This window comes from Primulina eburnea, chromosome 18, assembly GCF_022965805.1.
Source record: "Primulina eburnea isolate SZY01 chromosome 18, ASM2296580v1, whole genome shotgun sequence".
In the NCBI taxonomy this organism is placed as follows: Eukaryota; Viridiplantae; Streptophyta; class Magnoliopsida; order Lamiales; family Gesneriaceae; genus Primulina; species Primulina eburnea.
The window spans coordinates 1517768-1543749 of NC_133118.1; the positions used below are offsets into that span (position 1 = coordinate 1517768).

Here is a 25982-nt window from a genome sequence, read left to right on the forward strand (position 1 = left end):
CCGATTCGTTTTGCAGCATCAGGCCGAGGTTCCGCCAGTGGAGCTCGGGATTGAGGTTGGATTACTTGGTTATGTTCAGTGGAGTCTCCCAGTTAGTCTATATGTATGTCATGAGTATGTTTCAGTCTTGTATTATAGTTTATTTTCCGGGGAGATGCCCCGTGTATCTGTAGTGATATTTGGTTGTTTTTGTGATGTTCTGAGTCGACTCTGTGGTTCTTATGATCTGGTGAGTATTTGGTAAGTTTAATTTCTGCTTAGACCTGGCCAGTGCGGCTATAGGTTGTTGTTTGACTTCGGTTTTTGTTTTAATAACTCTACTTGGAGTATATTTTGATATAAACTGTTGCTTGAGGTTTTCGGGATGTTCTACTTGAAAGGGGATCGGTTACGGTGACCGGAAGCGCAACGGAAGTTTAAAATTTTTAATTTTTCATACAAAAATTCGGCCACCACAATCTTTGTGTAGCAAATACAAAAACACAACTATGTCATACATAGGGTGTAAGAAAATCGTTACCTATCAACCTATTGAGGTTGATGATGGCACCAACCAAGTTGTAAACAACTTGGCTCTTGAATGGAAGATAAATCTACAAGCTCTCCTCCTTTCTTCTTAAATCTTTCCTTCAAATTAAGCCCACCACAAACTAGGTAGATCCCCTCATATTTTGCACTAGAAAAATATGAGGATTTTTCAAAGAGAAGTGATTTCTTTCCTCAACAATTGAAGAAGAAAATTGAGAGAAAAATGAGGGAGAATGGAAGGTGAAATTTCGGCCATCTTGATGCTAGGAGAGAGGGAGGAGAGTTTTCTTGGTTGTGTGAAAAGTTGTGTCTAGCATGTGCAAGCCATGCCCTTGGTTGTGCAAAAAGTTGTCTCCCAACCTTTCAACTTCCTAGCATGCAAATCAAGTGGGCTTGTAACAATTACAAAGAGCCCATGGACTTTTAATTTAAAATCAAGTGGGCTTGTAACAATTACAAAGGGCCCATGGACTTTTAATTTAAATTGTCTCAAACACATTTGAGCCCAATTAATCCTCACTTGATTTTACTCAAGCCCACTAGTTTAATAATTATTTCCAATTGGGCTCTACAAGGCCCAATGTTATTTAATTAATTCAACACTTGAATTAATTTAATTATTTGGACTCTACTAGGCCCACTAGTGTTTAATTAATTCAACATTTGAATTAATTTAATTTAGTCCATAATAATGTCTATGAAAATCACAATTTTCAAATACATTATTCACTTGGCCAAATTTTAATTTAGGAACACTTCCATAAATTAAAATTTACATTTCTCTCATAGAAGTCATACTTCTATTTTTTCTTACGCCTATAAACACATTTATAAGCCGTTCAACACAATGAACTATTTTCTCCTTTATAGAAGTCATACTTCTAATTTTTCCTACGCTTATAAACTCTTTTATAAGCCGTTCAACACATTGAACTATTTTACTTCTCAACGGGATCTAGAAAGCTAGCACTTGTGTGGCCCTCAATGGTTCATTGATACAACTAGCCGTGGGTTCATATCTCCATGTGATTCGGACTAAACATGTCCTTATTCGAGCATACCCCAATTGCTCCATTCTTACTTATCAACTCCTTGATAACAAGAACGTCAGAACTCAAGTCTGATAGTACCCAACCAATCATGTTAAACGCCTAGCAGCATCGCTTACATGATTCCCTAGGTATCAAATGATAGTGTCTGCAAGAACCATTCAATTATGGTTAGCGTACAGTACGGTCCCTTCAACTCATATATCCCGACTGATTCGACAACCATTGGTATATCGAGAGTTGTCAATGAATCGATACTATGTGTCATGTCGTAGTTGCATCGATGGTGTAATCTATGAAACCCCTTTCATAATTACCACCATACTCTGGCCAGAGATTTCAACCTACATACACATGATAACACATATGATATCTATACCCGAAGGTAAGCAGTGAATCCCCGACTACAATGCATCGACTCCTATATGTTTCGACATGACACCCAACCTTGCCACCTGATGACCCCATAAGAGTCGGTAAACAAGTCAAAGTGAAACGCTAGCACATAGAGTTTCAATGTTGTCCCGGGTCATAAGGACTAATGGTGTATAACCATAAACTAGGACTTTTCCACTCGATAAGTGAGAACCACTTGGAAAGTCCTTTAATGGAGGGTTGTTCAGTGCACTCTACCAGGAGCACCTATCTGCATGCTCGGACATCACAATGTCCCCTACCAATGAAACATGGTACTCACATCGCAGATACTAGTCTCTAACTCGAGCGGCCTATATCCTTCTTAGTGGCGGCTGAATCGACTAGGAACTTGTTTAGAATATACAGTATTCCAAATATGAGTTTCATGATACTCATCATATGAGCATCTCATATTCTTTCTACTATTTGTAGATTCAAGGGTTTTATCTATGCAACTAGCATGGGTATACATATAAAGATGCGCCAAAATAATAATTTCAAATATTATTAAAATAAAGATTGCTTATACATAGAGTTTCATTGTGAACACTCGGCCAACACTTGGCTCGACGGGCACCTACTCCAACACTACTTAAGGGGAGATCATGCCGAAATTTTTCTAGGCTCCGAGGTCCGTTGTAAAGTATTTTAAAACTTTTTCCGCTGCAGCTTTAAATCAAATAATTATTGTTTGATATTTAATTGTCATTAGGATAAATGAGCCTCACATTCTCGGAACAGTTTTATATCCATCAAAATTTCTTTTAAATAGTAATATATATTCTTTATATGTTGTAAAATCTAGTATGAATGTCAAATATTCATCGACATCACTATTTAGTTCATATCATTTCAAGGAATTTCAGGGATGTAGCCAGAAATTTTTTGAACTCTGGGCCGACTAATCGTTAAAGTGATATAAATTTAATTTTTTAAAATAAAAATAATAAAAGACTAAATTATAATTAAGAAATACTTGCAAAAAGTTTAATCATAACTACAATATTGGTATATTATATACTGACGTGAAAAAAAATTATAAACTACTGAAGATATAATGTTTCAAGTAAACTAACTCTGTATAAAATGTTTGTGGTTGTTAAAAAAATTATAAGTTTCGTATATATAATATATTAAATTTTCTTTGTCAATAGAAGACATCCTTACAATATACTCAGAATAAAAAATATATATGATATTTCAAATAATAGAGTACATCTTGAAAACGTCAACCACTCAAAAATTATCTCATTAATTATGATAAAAGAAATGAAAGAACTTTAAAATGCAAAAATTTCCGTTTCCTAAATAAAACCAACAAAATTTATAAAATTCACAAGTAAATAAGAAAATGCAAAAAAGACATATAACTAATTTAAAGCCCACTTCACATCTAATTCCAAAAAATCCCACGGTTTCACATATCTATGAAATCAAGCAATTCAAATTGGCAATTCAAAAAACCATATTCAAATTGGGAATTTGAATATGGTTTCAACAGGAAAAACTTAGATAATTGATTTTCTTTCATTTCCAATTGACGGATATTTATTTGAGTTAATATTGAGAGAGATACGAATTTTATGCTCTTTTGTGCCAAATCGGACATTGGTATGGAATGTAGTTTTCTTGATCGGCTTATCGTTGTTTTGTTTAGGTCGAGAGTCTTGAAGTAAAGTCGATATTGGATTGTCAAGTTGGTATAGATATGTTACAGCTCGGTAACATACGACGGTAAAACATAAATTATGTTTAATTGTCATTCTGTGTTGCACTGATAGTATCTATGACTTGTTGACTGTTGTAATTTGTTAAATGTTTTCGTTGTGATATATGTTTGTTATTGTGACATATTATTGGCATTTAGCATAGGACATACTGTTATGACATTCATGTTGAGCCCTATCGTTCTTGTTAGCCTATTGTTGATATCCATTGTTATCTGGCACTGTTGTTTATCTCGGGATGATAATATAATGTGGCTGATAGACCTATACACATGAGACCGTAGATGTGATTGAACAATCCCGTGGTTAGTTTAACCTTTTGAAATGAGAGCTATGATTGTGTCATCTAGTTCGTTCTGTTGTGTCATCCTGTTATATCGTATCAGCTGTAGCATACCTCGCATACTTGGTAGGGCGGTTTAGCTACATGACGATGTAGCTCCCATGTGTTGTTGCTCGAGCATTATTCCAGTTGTTATCGTACCATTTATTGGCTTCTGTTAACCCGATTATTCGTTGAGCTTTCATGCATTACATATTACATTTTTTTATATGATTATGCATGATTTATGTTTATTGTTGTTATTTTTGGACTGTTCATACAAGAATCCTAACCTCAGTTGTTTTCTGTGGGAGAGGGGGGGAGAAGGGAGCTGATGTGGTTGCTATTGGGCACCATGGTAGATCTCCCGAGTCGTTTTGCAGCATGGGACCGAGGTTCTGCCAGTGGAGCTCGGGATTGAGGTTGGATTACTTGGTTCTGTTCAGTGGAGTCTTCCAGTTAGTCTATATGTATGTCTTGAGTATGTTTCAGTCTTGTATTATAGTTTATTTTCCGGGGAGATGCCCCGTGTATCTGTAGTGATATTTGGTTGTTTTTGTGATGTTCTGAGTCGACTATGTGGTTCTTATGATCTGGTGAGTATTTGGTAAGTTTAATTTCTGCTTAGTCCTGGCCAGTGCGGCTATAGGTTGTTTGACTTCGGTTTTTGTTTTAATGATTGTAGTTGGAGTATATTTTGATATAAACTGTTGCTTGAGTTTTTCGAGATGTTCTACTTACGGGGAGATCGTGCAGAAATTTTTCTAGGCTCTGAGGTCTGTTTTAAAGTATTTAAAACTTTTTCCGCTGCAGCTTTAAATCAAATAATTATTGTTTGATATTTAATTGTCATTAGGATAAATGAGCCTCACATTCTTGGAACAGTTTTATATCCATCAAAATTTCTTTTAAATAGTAATATATATTCTTTATATGTTGTAAAATCTGGTATGAATGTCAAATATTCATCGACATCACTATCTAGTTCATATCATTTCAAGGAATTTCAGGGATGTAGCCAGAAATTTTTTGAACTCTGGGCCGACTAATCGTTAAAGTGATATAAATTTAATATTTTAAAATAAAAATAATAAAAGACTAAATTATAATTAAGAAATACTTGCAAAAAGTTTAATCGTAACTACAATATTGGTATATTATATACTGACGTGAAAAAAAAAATTATAAACTACTGAAGATATAATGTTTCAAGTAAACTAACTCTGTATAAAATGTTTGTGGTTGTTAAAAAAATTATAAGTTTCGTATATATAATATATTAAATTTTCTTTGTCAATAGACGACATCCTTACAATATACTCATAATAAAAAATATGTATGATATTTCAAATAATAGAGTACATCTTGAAAACGTGAACCACTCAAAAATTATCTCATTAATTATGATAAAAGAAATGAAAGAACTTTAAAATGCAAAAATTTCCGTTTCCTAAATAAAACCAACAAAATTTATAAACTTCACAAGTAAATAAGAAAATGCAAAAAAGACGTATAACTAATTTAAAGCCCACTTCACATCTATTTCCAAAAAATCCACGGTTTTACATATCAATGAAATCAAGCAATTCAAATTGGCAATTCAAAAAACCATGTTCAAATTGGGAATTTGAATATGGTTTCAACAGGAAAAACTTAGATAATTGATTTTCTTTCATTTCCAATTGACGGATATTTATTTGAGTTAATATTGAGCGAGATACAAATTTTATGCTCTTTTGTGCCAAATCGGACATTAGTACGGAATGTAGTTTTCTTGATCGGCTTATTGTTGTTTTGTTTAGATCGAGAGTCTTGAAGTAAAATCGATATTGGATTGTCAAGTTGGTATAGGTATGTTACAGCTCGGTAACATAACATACGACGGTAAAACATAATTTATTTTTAATTTTCATTCTGTGTTGCACTGATAGTATCTATGACTTCTTGACTGTTATAATTTGTTAAATGTCTTCGTTGTGATATATGTTTATTATTGTGACATATTATTGTCATTTAGCATAGGGCAAACTGTTATGACATTCATGTTGAGTCCTATCGTTCTTGTTAGCCTATTGTTGATATCCATTGTTATCTGGCACAGTTGTTTATCTCGGGATCATAATGTGGCTGATAGACCTATACACATGAGATCGTAGATGTGATTGAACAATCCCGTGGTTAGTGTAACCTTTTGAGATGAGAGCTATGATTGTGTCATCTAGTTCGTTCTGTTGTGCCATCCTGTTATATCGTATCAGCTGTAGCATACCTCGCATACTTGGCAGGGCGGTTTAGCTACATGACGATGTAGCTCCCCTGTGTTGTTGCTCGAGCATTATTCCAGTTGTTATCGTACCATTTATTGGCTTCTGTTATCCCGTTTATTCGTTGAGCCTTCATGCATTACATATTACATTTATTATATGATTATGCATGATTTATGTTTATTGTTGTTATTGTTGGACTGTTTCATACAAGAATCCTAACCTCAGTTGTTTTCTTGGGGGGGGGGGGGGGGGGGGGGTTGGAGAACGGGGCTGATGTGGTTGCTATTGGGCACCATGGTAGATCTCCCGAGTCGTTTTGCAGCATGGGGCCGAGGTTCTGCCAGTGGAGCTCGGGATTGAGGTTGTATTACTTGGTTCTGTTCAGTGGAGTCTTCCAGTTAGTCTATATGTATGTCTTGAGTATGTTTCAGTCTTGTATTATAGTTTATTTTCCGGGGAGATGCCCCGTGTATCTGTAGTGATATTTGGTTGTTATTGTGATGTTCTGAGTCGACTCTGTGGTTCTTATGAACTGGTGAGTATTTGGTAAGTTTAATTTCTGCTTAGTCCTGGCCAGTGCGGCTATAGGTTGTTTGACTTCGGTTTTTGTTTTAATGACTCTAGTTGGAGTATATTTTGATATAAACTGTTGCTTGATTTTTTCGGGATGTTCTACTTAAGGGGAGATCATGCCGAAATTTTTCTAGGCTCTGAGGTCCGTTTTAAAGTATTTTAAAACTTTTTCCGCTGCAGCTTTAAATCAAATAATTATTGTTTGATATTTAATTGTCATTAGGATAAATGAGCCTCACATTCTCGGAACAGTTTTATATCCATCAAAATTTCTTTTAAATAGTAATATATATTCTTTATATGTTGTAAAATCTGGTATGAATGTCAAATATTCATCGACATCACTATTTAGTTCATATCATTTCAAGGAATTTCAGGGATGTAGCCAGAAATTTTTTGAACTCTGGGCCGACTAATCGTTAAAGTGATATAAATTTAATATTTTAAAATAAAAATAATGAAAGACTAAATTATAATTAAGAAATACTTGCAAAAAGTTTAATCGTAACTACAAAATTTGTATATTATATATTGACGTGAAAAAAAAATTATAAACTACTGAAGATATATTGTTTTAAGTAAACTAACAATGAATAAAATGTTTGTGGTTGTTAAAAAAATTATAAGTTTCGAATATATAATATATTAAATTTTCTTTGTCAATAGACGACATCCTTACAATATACTCAATATAAAAAATATATATGATATTTCAAATAATAGAGTACATCTTGAAAACGTGAACCACTCAAAAATTATCTCATTAATTATAATAAAAGAAATGAAAGAACTTTAAAATGAAAAAATTTCCGTTTCCTAAATAAAACCAACAAAATTTATAAACTTCACAAGTAAATAAGAAAACACAAAAAAGACATATAGCTAATTTAAAGACCACTTCACATCTATTTCCAAAAAATACCACTGTTTCACATATCAATGAAATCAAGCAATTCAAAAACAACAAAATCTAATTTAAAGAAACACAAAAATCCATACAATAATTGAACATTTGGAGCTCTTGAAAAAGAACTTTGAATGAGAAAATGACATGAAGAAAGGGAAGAGAGCTTCATTTGAAAACTAATTTAATAAATTACATATATAGTATAAATTTATTATTAATTAAAATATATATTGAAGCATGGGCTGAAACCCACCCAACCTTCTTTAGGTGCATTAATTTACAATAATATGGCATTTTTCTATATATTCACATGATTGTTAATTATTGTGAATAATACTTTTGCTTTCATTAGCTACTTTGTGTTAGGCATGCCTTTTTCTATATATTCTGTTCCTATCAAATATTACTTCCAAAAATTAAATGCAAGCAAATTCCATGCATGCATCTTCACGACCATTTGTGTTATAGCTCCCCTGTGTTGTTGCTCGAGCATTATTCTAGTTGTTATCGTACCATTTATTGGCTTCTGTTATCCCGATTATTCGTTGAGCCTTTCATGCATTACATATTACATTTTATTATATGATTATGCATGATTTATATTTATTGTTGTTATTTTTGGACTGTTCATACAAGAATCCTAACCTCAGTTGTTTTTTATTTGGGCACCATGGTAGATCTCCCGAGTCGTTTTGCAACATCAGGCCGAGGTTCCGCCAGTGGAGCTCGGGATTGAGGTTGGATTACTTGGTTATGTTCAGTGGAGTCTCCCAGTTAGTCTATATGTATGTCTTGAGTATGTTTCAGTCTTGTATTATAGTTTATTTTCCGGGGAGATGCCCCGTGTATCTGTAGTGATATTTGGTTGTTTTTGTGATGTTCTGAGTCGACTCTGTGGTTCTTATGATCTGGTGAGTATTTGGTAAGTTTAATTTCTGCTTACTCCTGGCCAGTGCGGCTATAGGTTGTTTAACTTCGGTTTTTGTTTTAATGACTCTAGTTGGAGTATATTTTGATATAAACTGTTGCTTGAGTTTTTCGGGATGTTCTACTTACGGGGAGATCATGTCGAAATTTTTCTAGGCTCTGAGGTCCGTTTTAAAGTATTTTAAAATTTTTCCGCTGCAGCTTTAAATCAAATAATTATTGTTTGATATTTAATTGTCATTAGGATAAATGAGCCTCACATTCTCGGAACAGTTTTATATCCATCAAAATTTCTTTTAAATAGTAATATATATTCTTTATATGTTGTAAAATCTGGTATGAATGTCAAATATTCATCGACATCACTATCTAGTTCATATCATTTCAAGGAATTTCAGGGATGTAGCCAGAAATTTTTTGAACTCTGGGCCGACTAATCGTTAAAGTGATATAAATTTAATATTTTAAAATAAAAATAATAAAAGACTAAATTATAATTAAGAAATACTTGCAAAAAGTTTAATCGTAACTACAATATTGGTATATTATATACTGACGTGAAAAAAATTATAAACTACTGAAGATATAATTTTTCAAGTAAACTAACTCTGAATAAAATGTTTGTGGTTGTTAAAAAAATTATAAGTTTCGTATATATAATATATTAAATTTTCTTTGTCAATAGACCACATCATTACAATATACTCAGAATAAAAAATATATATGATATTTCAAATAATAGAGTACATCTTGAAAACGTGAACCACTCAAAAATTATCTCATTAATTATGATAAAAGAAATGAAAGAACTTTAAAATGCAAAAATTTCCGTTTCCTAAATAAAACCAACAAAATTTATAAACTTCACAAGTAAATAAGAAAATGCAAAAAAGACATATAACTAATTTAAAGCCCACTTCACATCTATTTCCAAAAAATTCTCGGTTTCACATATCAATGAAATCAAGCAATTCAAATTGGCAATTCAAAAAACCATATTCAAATTGGGAATTTGAATATGGTTTCAACAGGAAAAACTTAGATAATTGATTTTCTTTCATTTTCAATTGGCGGATATTTATTTGAGTTAATATTGAGCGAGATACGAATTTTATGCTCTTTTGTGCCAAATCGGACATTGGTATGGAAGGTAGTTTTCTTGATCGGCTTATAGTTGTTTTGTTTAGGTCGAGAGTCTCGAAGTAAAGTCGATATTGGATTGTCAAGTTGGTATAGGTATGTTACAACTCGGTAACATACGACGGTAAAACATAAATTATTTTTTGTTAGAAATGAATTTTATTGTGGCGATGATAACTAAGACCAGCAGACCAGCAGACCAGAACAGTAGAATAGCTTATCAGAAGTGGCTGATCTAATAAAACTAAACCAGTAGAAAGGATAGTAATACAAATCCAGTAGAGGACGTTTCCTAACGTTGTCACCTTTATTGTTACCGTTAAAAAGTTCCTAGTACTAGTATTAATTGCAGCATTAAATACTATACGGAGTCATTTAATGCATTTTACCCAATTAATTATAAAACAAGACTGATTGTTTTATAGCATTTCTGTAGGAACCTTTTTTTGGTAATAAAGCTGATTGTATCAGTTATCTGAAGACTTACTCTGATTGTGAACGTTGAACTCAGTCGATTATATATACTTGGATCAAATCCTTATACGACACGACAGTTCGCATAATATCATTTTTCAAGGAACAAAGCTACTCTCTTATCAGACGAATCTCGAAATTCCTTGAGTACTTAAAGTTCAACTCAAAGAAAAGTAGCACACGCTTCATAGCTTATATCTGATCTTTTGAAAGATCATCTCGTGATACTGATTCTTACACTCTTCACAATCTTTACATCACTTACTTTATCAGGAAGAGTTTGTAATCTGAAAAGAGTCTTTTCAGAACTTTGTGTTTCGCATTTTTGTGAGTTGAGTAACTAAGAGTTTCAGTAAGGCCGAGGTGTAAGTCCTTCTGAAGTGGGTGTGTACAAGAGTTGTACTGTAATATCCAAAGTCTTTTAGTTATACCTTCTGGAAACAGGAGAAGGGGAGACGTAGAAGAGTTTATCTTCGAACTTCCATAAACAACTGTTGCCTACTGTTTTATTGTCTTTCAACTATTTCATCAGATTGTTTCCGCACGTTTTTTATTGTAATCAGGTGGAAGTATACACACAAGATAAACTACTATCCCTAACAGGATTTTAGTACCTCATCAGAAAGAAAAAACGAGTAGAGTTTATTCACCCCCCCTCTAAACTCAACTTCGATCCTCAACAATTGGTATCAGAGCGGGTTATTCTTGTTTGTGAAAAACTACAACAAATGGCACACTTCAGCAAGATTCTTATGTTCTCTAAGGAAGATTTTGATGACTGGAAGATAAGAATGCAAGCTCATCTTGCAGCACAAGATGATGACATGTGGTATGTTATCACAGATGGTCCACTGAAAATTTTAAAGCCTAACACAGCTGTTGCTATTACTGACGGTGCACCACAGATGGTCGAAAAATCAAGAAGTGAATGGACCAGTGAAGATAAGAAGAAGGCCAATCTTGACAATGTGGCGAAGGATATATTGTATAAAACTCTTGACAAGAACACTTTTAGCATGATCAAAATGTGGTCTACTGCAAAAGATATTTGGGAGAAGCTCATCCAGATATGTGAAGGAAATGAGCAAACGAAAGAAAACAAACTGTCTGTAGCAATGCAGAAGTTCGAAAATCTAAAAATGAGAGCTGGTGAAACTCTAAACGAGTTTGATGAAAGATTCAGCAGCCTGGTAAATGAGCTAACAGCTCTGGGTAAAGAGTATAACAACAGAGAAATAGCCCTCAAAGTAATGAGAGCTTTACCCAGAGAATGGGATGTTAAAACAATGGATATGAGAGTATCCAAAGACTTGAACAAGTTGGAACTGCACGACTTATTTGCAGATCTGAAAGCCTACGAGTTTGAATTGGAAGTGAGAAGTGGAGAAGAGCCTTCAAGCCTACCCACCAAGGCTCTTGCTGCTACTGCTACTGCTTTTACTGCTACTGTCACTACCTCTTCTACTGCTGCTGCAGTTGTACCTCAGGCATTACCGACTGTGATCATTGACAATACATTGGAGAAGACTGCTGAACAAATCAGTAGTGATGCTATGTTCTTATTTGTAAAGCAATTCTCCAGGTTCATGAAGAAGAACCATCGAACCTATCAGGGTCCCAATCGCAACTTCAAGAAAGATTCACCATCTGGTGATATGGGATGTTTTAATTGTGGAAAGATAGGTCACTTCATTGCAGATTGTCCTAAACCAAAGAAGGATGACCAAAAGAGAAAGGACCACAAGAGAAATGACAAAAAGTCTAGAAGAGATCGAAAAGCAATGATTGCCGAAGTAAGCAAATCCAAATGGGCGGACTCTAGTTCTGAGTCATCTGACTCAGAAAGTCATTCCAGTGACAGTGATGAAGAAGAAATCAAATTTCTCATGGCAGACAATGACTCAACCTCGACATCTGGAGAGGTATTTGATTTTGACTCTAATGAATTTACACGAACTGATTTGATTGATGCACTACATGAAATGGTAAAAGATTATTCCAGACTTTCTCAATCATTTGAAGAAGTTAAGATCGAAAATCAGAACTTAAAGAATCAGAACAGTAAGTTAACTTGCTTGCAAGTAGACAGCTGTAATGATTTACAAGTTAAGATGAGTAAATTAATAACTGAGAATGAAAGAGCCAAAGCAGATTATCAGAAGGTGCTTTCTGAAAACCAGAAGTTGTCGCTACTGGTGAATGCTTGGAACAAGTCTTCTGTTTCATTGGAAAAGATGCAAGAATTACAAAAACAGTCAGGAGATAGAAATGGTCTCGGTTTTTGTAATAATGAAGGCACTTCTGAAACGAATACTAAGCCAACGCTGGATATGTGCAAAGGGAAATACATTCACTTTGTGAAATCCAGCGTGGTACAGGAACCAGAAATACCTACTGCTTCAGTTGAAAGGAATGTAAATCAGACGAACAGAAGAATGCACTATGGTCTGGGTTACGTTAAACCTAAGGAAAAAGTTGACCAGAGTTCTAGATTCAGAAAAGAATTCAACTCTGGAAGACAATATCCTATGAAGGTTAAAAACTACCAGTACTACAACTCTAAAGCTGTTCAGAAGAGATACAGACTGGAAAACAGAAACAGAAGAGAGGAACAACATTTTAATATGCATACTGTTAGAAATAACAGACCTTCTATTGCACGTACATCTTTGGATACCCGAAGTACAAGGTCACCAAGAATTATACAAATGTGGGTCCCCAAAGGACTGATAAGGCTTGGACCCAAATAGATTTGGGTACCAGATACTAAAATTTATGTTTGCAGGAACAGCAGGAGAAAGCAGAAGTCAGTAACTCTACATGGTATCTGGACAGTGGATGTTCCAGACACATGACTGGACAGAAAAACCTACTTTCCGAGATAGTAAGTTGTACTGGACCAAAGATAACTTTTGGAGACAACTCAAAAGGTAAAACCATGGGTAAGGGTAAGATTATCCATGGTAACATAACTATTAATGATGTGTTATTAGTTGACAATCTTTGTTACAATCTAATCAGCATTAGTCAACTATGTGATAATGGTTATTCTGTAGCCTTTCAGAAGCATTCATGTATAGTTAGAAATTCTGCTGAAACTACTGTGTTAACCGGAAAAAGAGAAGGCAACACTTACAGAGTCTCTTGGAACTCTAATCATGTCAATACTCCTACATGCTTAGTTGCTTCTCTTAGCAATAAACACTGGCTATGACACAAGAAATTGAATCATCTGAATTTCAAGTCAATCAATTATCTCAAGAAGCAGAATATGGTTGATGGATTACCTGATATTAATTTCGTTAAAAATCATGTTTGTTCTGCTTGTCAGCTTGGGAAACAGATAAGATCCAGTTTCAAGACCAAAGATAGCAAATCAACTTCAAGATGTCTGGAACTACTGCATATGGATCTATTTGGTCCAATCCCCATCACGAGCTTAGGGGGAATGAAATATATTCTTGTTGTTATTGATGATTTTTCTAGATTTACTTGGGTAATATTTCTCGCAGGAAAAGATCAAACCAGTAGCCTCTTGATCAAGCTTCTGAAAAGGATTCAAAATGAAAAATCTACTACCATCATTAAAATCAGAAGTGATCGGGGTACTGAGTTCACTAACAAGTATCTTGAGTTATATTTGAATGAACAGGGGATTCATCATGAATATTCAGCTGCCAGAACACCTCAACAAAACGGAGTAGCTGAGAGGAGAAATAGAACTCTAAAAGAAGCAGCTAGAACAATGCTAGCAGATGCAGACATTTCTCAGCGCTTCTGGGCTGAAGCTATCAATACTGCTTGTTACACGCAAAACAGATCTATGGTCAACAAAAGACATAATCTGTAACGTACCGTACTTTTCATACTCAAAATTTGCGGAAAAATTAAAAATTTTCTTAAATACGAAAATAAAATCAATACGGTCGTCACTACATCATCCATTCCCAATAAAGATTTCGTTAAAAGAAAAGTTTTCTCAAAACATCTCGCATCAAACATAGAATCAGAGTAATTTAACTTTTGCATAAACTTAAACATTGCGGTCCTCGGGTTTAGCCTCCCGCTCAGTCCAAGTCTGCCCCTTGGTCGCCACCTCCTGTCTCCTCAACAACATACTTACCTGCATCGACCAAGTCTAGTGAGTCTAAAGACTCAATACGTATAAACTGGAAATAACGAGTAATACGTAATAAAACCACATGCAACTTGAAAATATGACATACATACTTGGAACTTGAACTTGCATAATAAACTTGAACATACGTACGTACATAACTAGACGTGCCATCAACATAAACTTTCATAAACATACTGCATACTTGAACATACATAACTTCATCATTTTGCGTAGAGGCATGTTTCAAAGCAAGTGACCCTTAACATAATAAATATCTGATCAGACAAACCACAGTACTGGGCTGACAGGGACGTATCCACTGCCACATACATGAGATCCCCGTTCATAATTTAACGGGCTGGTTGGTCCCCGTTCATAATTTAAAGCTTTCCAACCACGATCTAACCCGTTCATAATTTAACGGGCGGATTGGTCCTCGGCCACGTTCACCGACTTCCAAACTCATTCATAATTTGGTCACAAGACATTTAGCATACCTCAAAAAAACTTAAAACATTTTCTTTGCACGTCATACATACTTACTTGCTTGGCGTTGAGGGATTCGTTGGACTGCGATCGGGGTCGTTGTTGCACATACTAACATGAATTTTTAAATACTTAACTTGCATGTCTTAGACGTAGGTACTCGAGCTCACCACCAAAGTGAATAAGTAGCTTATGACATTCTAGTTCGCTCAGGACTTGACCTCGCATAATCATCGTACTAAACTATGGCATAAAACCACAAAACAAATCTTATATTTTACATAAATAAATTTTAACCAAGGTGCTAAACCATGATATAAAACCCCGAAGCAAATCCAAAAAAAAAAAAAAAAAATTTTAAATTTTTTTTTTTTTAAAAAGGGTGTACACGGACCCCGTGTAGGGGTCCGTGTACGGGTCCGGGTAGGCTCTGGAAATTCGTATTTTTGAAGGAAAGAGGACACGGACTCCGTGCCGGGGTCCGGGAAGAGGTCCGGGTACCCTCTGGACTTGCAAACTCACGAAAATTCACTAACTTAACCTTTCACACATTCAATCCAATCCTAAGGACCATGAACCAACATCTCTAGACTCATCCTAGGACGTTATTACATTGATTCAAACCCATAAAAACGCCCCAAACGTCCCTAAGCATCAACAATTAATTCCAACACAACAATAACTCGTAATTAGGCATCGTTTAGCTTCCTACGACTTCTATTACATCCCAAGCCAAACCCGACCCGAACGAACCACCAAATAACACCTAAATACATCTAGTAACATATATAAATGCAGTAGCACCAGCCCGGCGATGTCCAACGAAGCCTGCAACAAATAACTTCAAGAACACATTTTACATAAAAGTCGCAGCTTGAGCAGTCCCACGAAAAACGTCATAACTCACTCAATTTTCATCCAAAAATCTCGAATTTTATATCAAATCGAAGGCATCGAAAAGTTATACAATTTTCTAGTTGACAGTTTTCTCAAAATCTCGATTGAAAATTCGCAGTTTCGACCAGAACAGTAAAAACGGGATTTTTAGATCTAAAAAGGACTCCGAAAGCGATTTAAACGTGATTGCTCAAACTTCTACACAACATACACATGGTTTTACGCATAAATAACAACGCACGCATAATATGACATGATCGATGCATCAAGAACATAATATACGTGCCTTTTGATATTCGAAAATACCGTGACAACGATACCGAAGCGGGGAGGGATGCGAGGTTGATCCGGAACGAACGGGGCACTAAAATCCTCAAAGGAAACACACGAAAAGTTGCTGGAAATCGAAGAGGGAAGGGGCGGCTGCTCTAGCTTGAGGAACCCTAGGTTTTTCTCTTTTAAAAAAATATAAAATCTGAATGTGTAGGTGTGTGTGTGTGTGTGTTAAGGGTTTCAGGTGTGTGTAAAAACGTGTAAGTGTGTGTGGGTGAATAAAACGTGTGTGTGTGGGTTTTAATTAGGGATAAATTAGTGCTAAATTAACTAATTAAAAGTTAACACACACTACTTTAATCAAACTCCTTATTTAAAATAATTACACACTAATTTTAAAAGTTCTAAACTCTTAAATTGCTAAATACATAAATAAAGCTTTAAAATGCTAAACTAAATAAATTATTTAAAATGTCCATCTTAACTTAAAATAAAATACCACATTAAAATTGCCAACATCGTCACCGATTTTTTCCTCGCGATCCCGCATCGAATATTCGCCTGAATCATGAAACTCAAGAAAACATTTTAACGTGTACCCACTAAACGCATAATAATTTAAAATAATGAAAATTCATAAATCATGAATTAAAACACCGATTCATAAAATAAGCATGCATTAAAATCATTTAATAAAATACATAAGGAATTTAATAACTTGCACGCACGTGGTTCATGTGGACCTCAAATTTTCGAGACGTCACATAATCAGACTCCTTATGAAATATGGAAAGGGAAGAAGCCTAACGTATCTTATTTTTATGTGTTTGGTTGCAAATGTTTTGTACTAAATAATGGCAAAAATCATTTAACTGCATTTGATTCTAAATCAGATGCTGGAATATTTCTTGGCTACTCTGCTGTAAGCAAAGCCTTTAGAATCTTCAACAATAGAACTCTTAATGTTGAAGAATCGATTCATGTTGTCTTCGATGAAGACAGCAGTGCTGAAATTTCTAACATATCTGATTTAAGTAAGAGGTTAGACATGATTCATTTGGAAATTGACAGTGAAGATGATGTAGAAGCAAACATCAAGGATCTTCAAAATCCAGAACCAGACATTCCAATAGTGGAACCAGAAGTACAGACTTTGGATCTACCAATACCAGCAGAAGATACCCTAGAACCTACTACTGGTTCTGTAGAGAACAATCTTAACATATCAAATCAGGAAGATGTCCATTTAAATCCTTTTATCTGGAGAAAATCTCATCCTCCATCATTGGTTATTGGTAATCCAGCAGCGCCTTTGAGAACCAGAAGGCAAATGCTTAATGAATATATGCATGCTGCTTTTATATCTCAGGATGAACCAAAGAAAATTGAAGAAGCTCTTCTGGATCCTAGTTGGATTGAAGCCAATGCAAGAAGAGCTGAATCAATTCAAACGAAATGAAGTTTGGTTTCTAGTACCTAGACCATCTCACCAAGCTGTCATTGGTACTCGGTGGGAATTTAGAAACAAACTCAATGAAAAAGGCACAGTGGTGAGAAATAAAGCAAGATTGGTAGCTCAAGGTTTCAGACAAGAAGAAGGAATAGACTTTGATGAGACCTACGCACCAGTAACAAGGCTCGAAGCAATTAGAATATTCTTAGCCTTTGCTGCTTTCAAGAATTTCAAAGTATATCAAATGGATGTGAAAAGTGCTTTTCTGAATGGTCTCCTACAAGAAGAAGTCTACGTCGAGCAACCTCCAGGTTTTATCGATCATTTCTCACCTCATCATGTATTTAAATTACACAAAGCATTATATGGTCTAAAACAGGCACCTAGAGCATGGTATGACACTCTATCACAGTTTCTTATTGATCATGACTTTACCATTGGGGCAGTAGATAAAACTTTGTTTACCTTAGTCAAGAATAAGCATACTCTTTTAGTACAGATCTATGTTTATGATATCATTTTTGGGTCAACTAACCCCAAATTATGTGCAAAGTTTGGAAAATTGATGCAGGATAAATTCGAGATGAGTATGATGGGAGAATTAACATTCTTCTTAGGATTACAGATTAAGCAACTGGAGACTGGAATCTTTATAAATCAAGCCAAGTATACCAAGGAGCTTCTGAAAAATTTCGGAATGGAAGCATGCTCTGCTGCTTCTACTCCAATGAGCTCATCTATTAAACTTGATAAAGATGAAAGTGGTATTCCAGTAGAGGTAACTCAGTATCGCTGTCTCATTGGTTCTTTATTATACTTAACTGCCAGTAGACCAGATATCATGTTTGCTGTTTGTATTTGTGCTAGATTTCAATCTAACCCCAAACAATCTCATTATATTGCTGCTAAACGTATTTTGAAGTACTTGAAAGGAACTTAAAATGTCGGCTTATGGTATCCCAATGATTCATCGTTAAATCTTATTGGATATTCAGATGCTGATTATGCAGGTTGCAAACTAGACCGAAAAAGCACGAGTGGTTTTTGTCAATTTCTTGGTGATAGGTTGATATCCTGGTTTAGCAAGAAGCAGACTTCCATAGCCACATCTACTGCAGAAGCAGAATATCTGTCTGCTGGAAGCTGCTGCTCTCAGATATTGTGGATTCAAAAACAGTTAAGAGACGATGGAATTCAAGCCTCCGAATCACCTATATTCTGTGACAATACCAGTGCAATTGCAATCACAAAAAATCCAGTACTTCATTCCAGAACGAAGCACATAGACATCAGACATCACTTTATTAGAGATCATGTGCAGAAGAAGAACATTCGTCTGGAATATGTTTCTACTGATCAACAAACAGCAGATATCTTCACAAAACCCTTACCAGAAAATAAGTTTTCTTACTTTCGTAACTCTCTTGGTTTGATAGATTTAACTTGATTATCTTTTGTTATCCTAGTTAATTCTTATTTTTACTCAATTATTTATCGCTTTGAAATAACAGTAAGTTATTTGCAGAAAAACAGAAGGGAAAAGTCAAATACGCTAACTGGAATTTTATTAGAAACCATTTCAGTACATTACACAATGCAAAAATAAAAGCAGTAGATCTACAAGTGCTTCCTTAACCAGTAACTCTACATTTAACTTTTGCTTTCAGTAATATCAGCAGATCGTAGTATCTTCAGCAGGAAAAAGATTGTCTTCTTCGAAAAGATTCGAGCAAGAAAGGCTTAGAAAGAATCTAGCAAGCTTAGGTCTTGCAAGAATCTGGCAAGTTTGGGTCTTGTCAGCACTAATATATTGGAAAAAGGCTTGCCAAGACAAAACTGAAAATTTCAGTATCATCTATCCACCAGCACTCGCTGATTGCATTAGAGAGCCTCTGGACAGGATCGATACTGCATTTCAGACTACATAATAACAACAAATCCTTTTGATTGTTGGCATTACAGCTCCAGGAGTTTGATTCAAGGATCATTACGTAAATAATGATATCCTCAAACCTCTCTCTGAACTTTTTTGCTTCGACTCCTGGATCAGACTCTAACTCTCTTTTTACTTGAGTTTTCATTTTGGATTATACTTGTTTAACTTCGTTCAAGATGTGCAGGTATTTATAGAGGAAACAAAGACTCTAGTAACTGTTCAGTTTTAACGGTTCAGATTGAGAGATTGCCAAGAGTCACTTGTCGCTTTAATGACCACTTATTAATTGCATTTACCGAGGGGGAACAGTATCTTAGTCAGACTGAGAGTTTGACACCTCTTTCAGAAAACAGATAGGATGATTGTCTTTTCGATAAAACTACAAGTCTACTGGTTTTTGTCATAGTGCTCAAATATTTCAGCACCCTGAAACTTCCAGCAGATGTTATCATAAAACGACAAATCCTCTTCTGATTTCTTTAGTAACCGTCTGGACAGCCCGCCTTTTTCAAATTTTCAAAATCATTCGTATATCTGACAGTTTCTGTAAAACTTTTCAAACACTCAACCAAAAACATACTGACACGTGTCTTTATGTTTATTTGACGGCTGTATATTTATCTCAAATTTCACATTTTCATCTTTACTGTTTCATAACTATCGTTATTCAGCTACTGCTTTCTCTCTATCATCTCTAACTACTGCAAAATTTATCTGATTCTATCTGAATACAGAAATGGCTGGAGCATACACTCTCAACGCTTATCAAATAAACTTTGCTTCTGTTCTCAACATCAAGGATGAGAAACTCGTTAAAATGTTTCAAGACATTGAGAAATCGGGACTCAGAAAGTTCCTGGAAGCGCCAGCAGTGATTTACAAAAATGCTCTCCTGGAATTTTAGGCTAAAGCAACAGTGCATGAAGGAAAGATTGTTTATTCTCAAGGAGATGCATCTATCTCTATTGATGCCGCACATTTGGGAGCAACCTTCCTCCTTCCATTCTCAGGTACTTCTGAACTTTCTGATATTTCAAAGACAGATATGTCTGTTGCACTCAGCTCTTTCTCAGCCTCTGGAGAAGAAGTGTCTCCTTCTTGTCACAAGAAATTACTCAAAATAAAATATCAAATTCTGGCCGATATTGTGGCAAAAGCTATTTTGATCAAAGCTGGCACTTTCGACAAGTTGACGAAGGAGAAGGTTCAAGTGATGATTGCCATCACTAAGGGAATCAAAGTGGACTGGAGTCATTTTCTCTTTAGAATTATGAAGGATATGGTTGTCAGGAGAAGTTCTGGATTCGCTGTTCAAATCAGCGCAATGCTCAAGGATGTTGGTTTCGCCTTTACCAGTGATCAAGATGCTGCTAGAGTAACCATGATTGATGCAGCAAACGTACTTGCTTTAAGGCCTAAGCCAACCGTGGCGGAGTTTGTCGCCTTGAAAAAGGAAATTGGAGAAACTGTTTCTGAGGTTCAAAAACCTCGAAAGAAAATTACAAAGCAAAAGGTGATCATTTCGACTGATTCAGACAAAACAGCATCAGAAGAGTCTGCTGCTGATGTTCAACCACCGGTACCAACCCCAGCCAAGAATAAACCGCGCACCATTCTCAAAATCAAGAAGACAGCAGCACTGTCTGAGATTGAGAAAGTACCTATCAGATAGGTATTTCCAGAAGTGGTTCCTTCTGCTCGATCCACTGCTGCTACGACCGTACTAGCTACTGCATCTATTCCAGCACCTTCTACTGCTTCTGTTTTCAAGCCTTCATCTGGAATAGTAATTCGAGAACCAACAAGCGGGTCTTCTGCTTTCCGACCCATCGTGCCTATTTCATCATCTGACAAAGGCAAAGGAAAAATGATCGAAGAACCACCAGTTTTTTTTCACAAAACCACTATAACCACCGGCGTTGATCTTCATCTAGCAGAAATTGAGACCTCTGCAAACGATGACATGAATTTCTTTGATGAATGGCATACTGTCCGACTGTTTCATCCTTTTGCTTACTTCAAGACAAAAGGGAACTATGCCAAAATGATGAATGCAGAGAAGAAAATTTTTCAGCTTGCAAAAACAGAAAATATCATCGAGGCCTTGCGCAGAAGGAGTTTCATCCTCGATCAGCTGAAATATCAGAAACTAGAATCGGTTCTGAAAGTTCTTCAATCGAATTTTGATCCTACTGTTCCTACTGCTGTTCAAGATCAAAATGTTATTGTGATTCTATCTGACAGGTTAAAACAGATGCATGAGCAACTTATTGCTCAAGAACAAGGCTTTGGCGAGCCTATTGTTTATCACATTGGCCTTGTTCCAGACTTTCAACAAATTCAGACAGTTGAGGAAAGGACTACAGCCTCCCCAAAGACTTCTGCTATTAGTACTCCTGCTTCTCCAACAAGGCCCATTCCGTCCTCATCACTGCTATCCGTGCATGAACTGGCTTCAGTTGAGGAAGTCATTGAGTCGATTGTTCCAATAGTTTCTACTACTCAGGAAGCAGTTGCGGCTACTTCATTGCCACCTTCTGATTCTCCGACCCCAGGGCAACATATAGCAGAACCAGATGCTACTTCTTTATTGCCGAATTTAGAGATATTTTCTGCTGCTCATCAAGCAGAAATGCACATTCTTCTGGATCAGCCTTCTGCACCTTCTACTGAAGAACCATCAGACTTACAGGCTGTTATTGCACCAACGGAAGAAACTTTGGCCTCTGACTTGGCCGTTCCTACTGAAGAAATTGCTCTTCCAATGGTTGCTGCTGAACCTACTGTTTCTAAAATTCCAGAAGAAAGCACAGCAGAACCTGGTCCTTCTACTACTTTGGTGGATACTACTATTGTCTCTACTGCATTGACTACCTCTCATGCTGTTTCAACTCAGACGAACTCTCGTCTTATTGAGTTGCAGCAACGCATGCTTGAGTGAACTCCCTCCCCAGAATCAGATCCTTTTAACTTGGAATTTCAGATTGAGTCTCTGCAAAGGGAACTCAACAACGTATCTGATTTGGTGAATCGAATGTCCCGTGAAAACATTTCAGAATTCACTGGCGCTCAATCTTTCAGAGATCGCATGGGGAAACACATTTATAACACAGCAGAAAACATGAAGAGAATGCATGCAGAAGCCATCGTGTTCAGACAAGCTATAGCGCGAAATCACAGCAACATGATTCTTGCTCAAACTGATATACTAACCGAATCACTGAGCATGATGATCTCTTCCGATCACTCTCTACTTCTGTGGAACTTATGGATGCCAAGATTGACTCTCAAAATCAATCTATCACTGCATTGGATAATCGCATCTCTGCTCAAACTCCGTATCTGGAGATGTTAACCGATGGCATTCAAAACATATCCGGAAGACTGAATGATCTATTCGCCCATGTTATTGCCGCTGATGCCAAAAAGGGGGAAGAGAGAGGAGATCAAGCAGGAGCTAGGCAATCAGAAGATGAGGCTGAACCTTCTAACAGAAGACTTCAAGAACCTCAGAATGAAGAAATCATTTACAGGGATATTGAAACTGATTGATCACTTACCTTGATACTTTATTGACATTATCCTTTTGTTTAAATGATTATCTGCTTTATTTAACGACTTTCTACTGTTTAGGTTTTGGCATCACCACAAAAGGGGAAATTGTTAGAAATGAATTTTATTGTGGCGATGATAACGCAGACCAGCAGACCAGCAGACCAGAAAAGTAGAATAGCTTATCAGAAGTGGCTGATCTAATAAAACTAAACCAGTAGAAAGGATAGTAATACAAATCCAGTAGAGGACGTTTCCTAACGTTGCCACCTTTATTGTTACCGTTAAAAAGTTCCTAGTACTAGTATTAATTGCAGCATTAAATACTATACGGAGTCATTTAATGCATTTTACCCAATTAATTATAAAACAAGACTGATTGTTTTATAGCTTTTCTGCAGGAACCTTTTTTTGGTAATAAAGCTGATTGTATCAGTTATCTGAAGACTTACTCTGATTGTGAACGTTGAACTCAGTCGATTATATATACTTGGATCAAATCCTTATACGACACGACACTTCGCATAATATCATTTTTCAAGGAACAAAGCTACTCTCTTATCAGACGAATCTCGAAATTCCTTGAGTACTTAAAGTTCAACTCAAAGAAAAGTAGCACACGCTTCATAGCTTATATCTGATCTTTTGAAAGATCATCTCGTGCTACTGATTCTTACACTCTTCACAATCTTTACATCACTTACTTTATCAGGAAGAGTTTGTAATCTGAAAAGAGTCTTTTCAGAACTTTGTGTTTCGTATTTTTGTGAGTTGAGTAACTAAGAGTTTCAGTAAGGCCAAGGTGTAAATCCTTCTGAAGTGGGTGTGTACAAGAGTTGTACTGTAATATCTAAAGTCTTTTAGTTATACCTTCTGGAAACAGGAGAAGGGGAGACGTAGAAGAGTTTATCTTCGAACTTCCATAAACAACTGTTTCCTACTGTTTTATTGTCTTTCAACTACTTCATCAGATTGTTTCCGCACGTTTTTTATTGTAATCAGGTGGAAGTATACACACAAGATAAACTACTATCCCTAACAGGATTTTAGTACCTCATCAGAAAGAAAAAACGAGTAGAGTTTATTCACCCCCCCTCTAAACTCAACTTCGATCCTCAACATTTTTAATTGTCATTCTGTGTTGCACTGATAGTATCTATGACTTGTTGACTGTTGTAATTTGTTAAATGTCTTCGTTGTGATATATGTTTATTATTGTGACATATTATTGACATTTAGCATAGGGCAAACTGTTATGACATTCATGTTGAGCCCTATCGTTCTTGTTAGCCTATTGTTGATATCCATTGTTATCTGGAACTGTTGTTTATCTCGGGATCATACTGTGGCTGATAGACCTATACACATGAGACCGTAGATGTGATTGAACAATCCCGTGGTTAGTGTAACCTTTTGAGATGAGAGCTATGATTGTGTCATCTAGTTCGTTCTGTTGTGCCATCCTGTTATATCGTATCAGCTGTAGCATACCTCGCATACTTGGCAGGGCGGTTTAGCTACATGACGATGTAGCTCCCCTGTGTTGTTGCTCGAGCATTATTCCAGTTGTTATCGTACCATTTATTGGCTTCTGTTATCCCGATTATTCGTTGAGCCTTTCATGCATTACATATTACATTTTATTATATGATTATACATGATTTATGTTTATTGTTGTTATTGTTGGACTGTTTCATACAAGAATCCTAACCTCAGTTGTTTTTTGGGGTGGGGGGGTGGAGAACGGGGCTGATGTGGTTGCTATTGGGCACCATGGTAGATCTCCCGAGTCGTTTTGCAGCATCAGGCCGAGGTTCCGCCAGTGGAGCTCGGGATTGAGGTTGGATTACTTGGTTATGTTCAGTGGAGTCTCCCAGTTAGTCTATATGTATGTCTTGAGTATGTTTCAGTCTTGTATTATAGATTATTTTCCGGGGAGATGCCCCGTGTATCTGTAGTGATATTTGGTTGTTTTTGTGATGTTCTGAGTCGACTCTGTGGTTCTTATGATCTGGTGAGTATTTGGTAAGTTTAATTTCTGCTTACTCCTGGCCAGTGCGGCTATAGGTTGTTTGACTTCGGTTTTTGTTTTAATGACTCTAGTTGGAGTATATTTGGATATAAACTGTTGCTTGAGTTTTTCGGGATGTTCTACTTACGGGGAGATCATGCCGAAATTTTTCTAGGCTCTGAGGTCCGTTTTAAAGTATTTTAAAATTTTTTCCGCTGCAGCTTTAAATCAAATAATTATTGTTTGATATTTAATTGTCATTAGGATAAATGAGCCTCACATTCTCGGAACAGTTTTATATCCATCAAAATTTCTTTTAAATAGTAATATATATTCTTTATATGTTGTAAAATCTGGTATGAATGTCAAATATTCATCGACATCACTATCTAGTTCATATCATTTCAAGGAATTTCAGGGATGTAGCCAGAAATTTTTTGAACTCTGGGCCGACTAATCGTTAAAGTGATATAAATTTAATATTTTAAAATAAAAATAATAAAAGACTAAATTATAATTAAGAAATACTTGCAAAAAGTTTAATCGTAACTACAATATTGGTATATTATATACTGACGTGAAAAAAAAATTATAAACTACTGAAGATATAATGTTTCAAGTAAACTAACTCTGAATAAAATGTTTGTGGTTGTTAAAAAAATTATAAGTTTCGTATATATAATATATTAAATTTTCTTTGTCAATAGACGACATCCTTATAATATACTCAGAATAAAAAATATATATGATATTTCAAATAATAGAGTACATCTTGAAAACGTGAACCACTCAAAAATTATCTCATTAATTATAATAAAAGAAATGAAAGAACTTTAAAATGAAAAAATTTCCGTTTCCTAAATAAAACCAACAAAATTTATAAACTTCACAAGTAAATAAGAAAATGCAAAAAAGACATATAA

The 25982-nt window shown here is 35.5% G+C and overlaps 1 protein-coding gene across 1 annotated transcript in view; it reads right to left on the reverse strand.

The window, feature by feature from the left end:
• The window catches only part of LOC140819432 (uncharacterized), a gene marked incomplete at its 3' end in the record, with an annotated part of 61182 nt that overhangs the window by 2512 nt on the left and 32688 nt on the right, over positions 1 to 25982 (reverse strand). The window lies entirely within an intron of this gene.